The 4646-nt window shown below is 48.6% G+C and overlaps 1 protein-coding gene across 1 annotated transcript in view; it reads right to left on the bottom strand.

Moving 5' to 3' along the window:
* NCOA1 (nuclear receptor coactivator 1) overlaps positions 1-3802 on the bottom strand; it is a 269372-nt gene extending 265570 nt beyond the window's left edge. Inside the window, exon 1 of the mRNA XM_024118606.3 lies at positions 3697-3802. The gene's annotated coding sequence lies outside the window, so the exon portion shown is untranslated. The remainder of the gene's footprint in view (positions 1-3696) is intronic.
* Positions 3803-4646: the final 844 nt, after the last annotated feature.

The following is a 4646-nucleotide window of genomic DNA, read 5'->3' as shown; positions in this document are numbered from 1 at the left end:
GATCCCACGTGCCGCGGAGCGGCTGGGCCCGTGAGCCATGGCCAATGAGCCTGCGCGTCCGGAGCCTGTGCTCCGCAACGGGAGAGGCCGCAACAGAGGGAGGCCCGCATACCACAAAAAAAAAAAAAAAAAAAAACTGCCTCAAAATTACAAGGCAAAAATGAAGTAGCACTCTGGAAGCATTTGACAAACCAGTGTTATTAGACTTCTGGCCCTGTTAATACGTGTATTTCACTTCTGTGCTTGCACCTATTGTTATGGATCTCATCTGTCTGTTCCCAGTGGTCAGGTCCAGGACTTCTCAGCAAAGCCCAACTTCCCACCCTCCACACTGAAACATACCCGTGGGGAGAGATTAGATCAAAATATATCTAAGATGAGGGTGACTAGACTGATTAATGTGAAGTCTTCTACAACTCCTCCAGTGACTATAGCTTCTGTTTTGGCATAAGCTATTTATCTTCAAAATATGATAACTATACTAAGCTTTTCTAAAAGCCTGTCATTTCAAGGAGCCTCAAAAATACTGTGTTGCAGATGGGGGAATGGGGGAGGAAGCATAGATTCAACAACCAACTCTACTTGCATTTCTAGAACCAGACTTAAATGTTGGTGTCAGTGTTTTGTAATAATTCTTCTTATTCAACCATGTATCTTGCAGAAATATAAAATAATAATTTATGTTAATCCAAATACTGTGTACCCACAAAACATCATCCGGAATTCAACTAAAGGAAAAAACCTGCACCTCCTCCTTAAACTAAGCAACGAAGAATGGTACACAGTTGCCACTAGGCCATTTTATGACCTCTGACCCCATACGTTGAGAGACAGGCGCAAAGTCTAAGTAAAACAGAAAGAAGAGAGAAAGAAAGGCTTGAAATGACTAGACCTCACCTCCAATGGTAAGAAAAAAGGTTAGAGACCATAAGGTCCATCCTTAGTGACCAATAACCAAGAGCTAAGCTACTGGTTAACCTGGGAGAGAAGCAATGAAGAAGTCCTTTCCTACAGTCTAGTCTGTCCAACTCATAGGAAAGTTGTACAAGGTGGGGAGAAATTTGTATGGTTCTGCAGCCCAAGACTGGATATAGTGCTCTGTCATTCAACTCCTGAAACATGCACCTCATCCAATCCCACATTCTTCTGCACCCGATATTTGGAAGTAATGTAAAAAGGAGCCCACCACACGTTTTTGGACCTATGCTAGGAAAGCAGTTGATGGCCCTCTGAGAATTCCGTGATTATCATAGGCAGAAAGTAAAAATCACTGCCAAGACAATAATGAGAATCCTGGGGATCTCCCAGCCCCATGACTGAAGAAGATTCTACTCGGTGGTGTGCGCGTGTGTTGACCTCCCATACTTGCCCTAAAATGAAAGCTATTTTACCATATGGTTTAAGACCAACCAACCCCAAAAGATATGCAACATATTCAAACAATGTGGAGCCCTTGGGGGATAGGGCAATAAAGACAAACTTAAGTAAGGAACAAAGGTAGTATGTAAGAGAAGTTATGTGAAATCGATGAGGACAGAGATGTCCTTTAAAAAGAATTATAAACCATACTCTGATATACAGTCCAATAGAGAAAAGATTTTCAAAGAATGTCCAGTATCCTTTCTTCCCCACTCCACCTTTCAGCACCTCTATACCACCCTCATCACCTACTCAACATTTAGTCCTGGTGAAGACCCATTACTGGATTAGCAGGATCAACAGTACATGCAGAGAACATTCCATCCTGGGAACATCTTTAAATTATTTAGGCTTGTTTAGCACCCTTCCAGTGCTTTCACAATATACACCAGTCAGCACCATAGCAACCCAATCCTCTGCCCACCAAAAGATTAACACATACAAAGAAAACAGGAAATTCAACAAAAATTAAAGTTTGACCCTGGACTCCCTCAACAGTTAAATTGTCTTAAATAGTGGCAGTATCTTTATACCACACCCACTTCATGCTACCCTTACAGCTTCCTGGCATAAGCAAGTTCTTGGTATTATACAAACTGCTGCTTCTGTTTCCAGCCCAGATTTCTAGAAATGAAACCCTGGAATTGAAGGAGAAAGAAAAACAAATGTTGGCAGAAAGAGGCAGGAAAATGCATTGTCTATATAATCCCAGTTTAAGTGGAACAATCACCATTAGTTCCATCAAGCACTTTTTTTCAATAAAACCACTTACCAAAAATGCAGATCTAAAATACTCCCTTGGCTTAAACCACACAAAAAGTAATTTAAAAGACACAATCCTACAGATTTTCTCAGAAGGAAATGAGAAAAAGATCAACTATAAACTATGTAAAATTCAAATTCTGCACCTTAAAATTCAAACTTCATTGTGAGTTAAATAGATGAAATAAATAATCAGCGCAAAATGTTTACAAAAATCAAACCAAATGCCTATTCTTATAAGCAGCATCCCTGCATTTTCTCTCCAAACCATATATTCCCTATTCAGGCCCCCTTTTTGATCCATTGTTCCCAAAGGATAAAATCTGAATAAGAAATAGAGGGAAACCATTTCCAACGCTAGTTCACAAAACCAAATTAGACCCTTCCACAGAGTACAGGAGATAAAAAAGAAACACTTGCAGTTGCATCTGTTTATGACATAGTTCAAGGAATGCCCATTTATTAAGCTGAATCAAACCTCACTGCTACTTTTAACCCAAAACTATTTCTAGTTCAAGAGCCAAAAGACCCAAGCAAACACTTTCTTTTTATATTATTCTCAACATGAAATCTGACCCCCTTCCTACTACATCACAGCTTCTGTGAAACAAGCTGAGAGGCCCCTTTGGCCAACTTTTTTTTTTTTTTTTTTTTTTTTTGAGACTAACCTTCAACCAATTCCAAAATTGAAGACAAACCTCAAACAAATTTAACCCCTGAACTCCATCCCTTCAGCTGTACAGTATAATCTAAGCTTCACCGCAGCAATGTTTTACACAGACACTTGAAGATTTCTTAATCACTGAAGTGAAAGCCTCAGCCCTCACAAATCATCGCCACAGAGATTACTCTTGGCATCAACAGAGGGTGCTGGGACTGCAATTCACTCCAGAACCCTTCATTCACCACCATCATGCTCAGCATTAAAAATTCACCGTCTCAAAAGAAAAAAAATGTCACCTTCTCCACAAGGACACCTGCCTCCTCAACACCTACAGTGAACGAAGAGAGCCCAGCCTGAAAGGCTAAAAGATCCTCCAACTTAAAGTTTTCCTCCCCACCAAACTGCAGCCGCAGCAGCACGGACTCTCCTTGTCACACATACAGGCTTTATTGTCAAACCCTCCGTCTCCCTCTAACATCGTCAACCAAGGCAGTGTCTAGTCTATGGGAGTGACTGCTTTAAAAACAGAAAACAAAAAACTACACAGCTGGGTAGTAAAAGCAGGGACCCTGGTGTCCGGTTTCTCCATTTCTCTTCCAAGCGACTAGGGAACGGCTCGAGTTCTGTCGCTGACCATTAACCCATCCCACCTCTCAGTCTTCCGGCCAACATGTTTGTTCCCCTTCCTAAATCCTTTCAGCAGAATCCGACGAAGGGGATCAAACCCTAAACATAACAGGAAAATCTCACTTATCCATCCCGTTTCTGCCTGCGAAATCCCTCGTCCGGAGAAGGGTAAATAAAGCAAGTGCGCGGGGGTAAACAGAAGCGCCGTCGGAGGCTGCGCTTACAAGAAGGCTCGCCACGGTCATCCCCATTTCGCAGTCCCGGCAAGCGAGACTCAGAGAGGTTACCGGGCTTGCCAAGGTCACCGCGCTCGCCGGGGCCGAGGGGCGCCCGCGCCGACTTCCGGCTCCCCCTCTCGGCGGCGGGGAGCGCCCGCGGGCTCGGGGCGCCTCTCCCCACGCCGGGCCGGCGGCCGCGAGCCTCGCGCACCCTCCGCGGATGCTCGCCCCGTCCGCTCTAACTAGGGCAACTGGGAAACGGGGCAGGGAAGTCGCTGCTGCAGCAGTTTCCATCCGCGGCGCAGCCCCCAGCTGGTGCCCGTGACAGCTGCGACCTCCGCCCCCTCCAGCCGCGCGAGGCCGAGGGAGAAGTCGGGGAAACTGGGAGGGGAAACGGAACGGAGAGAAAGGAGAGCGGCGGGCGGAGGGGCACCAGCTGCTCCCGCCCCCTAGGGCCTCGGCGGCCGCGCGGCTCGTGACAGCTGCACCCACCGGGAGGCTCGGCGCCCGCCGCCTGCCACTCACCTGCCGCCGCCGCCTCTGGGCCGCGCTGACGGGCGCCGCGCTCGCCCGCGACCGTGGCGGCGCCGCCGCGGCCTCCGCCGCTGCTCGGGCCGGGAGCCCGCCGCCGCGGCGGCTCTCCGGCCCCCTCCTCCGGAGCAGGAGTCCCCCCGCAGGGGGATGCAGAACGGACCAGGCGCAGGCTGCACTCGAGGGAGCAGCAGGGAACAGGGCAGTCGAAGCGCTCGAGACCGCGGTTCAGCCGTCTGAGGGGAAGGCTCAGAGAATCGCCTCAGATTCCCGCTCGCCTGGCCTGAAAAACAGGCATTTCAGCCGCTCTCCGCGGCCGCCATGTTCTCCTCCTCCTCCTCCTCGGCTACCGCCGCCGCCGCCGCCGCCGCCGCCGCCGCCGCCGCCGCCGCCGCCCCCACCCCCCCCCCCTCGCCGCCCCCCCC

This window comes from Physeter macrocephalus, chromosome 12 (genome assembly GCF_002837175.3).
Source record: "Physeter macrocephalus isolate SW-GA chromosome 12, ASM283717v5, whole genome shotgun sequence".
NCBI classification, from domain to species: Eukaryota; Metazoa; Chordata; class Mammalia; order Artiodactyla; family Physeteridae; genus Physeter; species Physeter macrocephalus.
The sequence above is the reverse complement of the archived record's forward strand: the minus strand, read 5'-3'. Positions and strand labels throughout refer to the sequence as shown.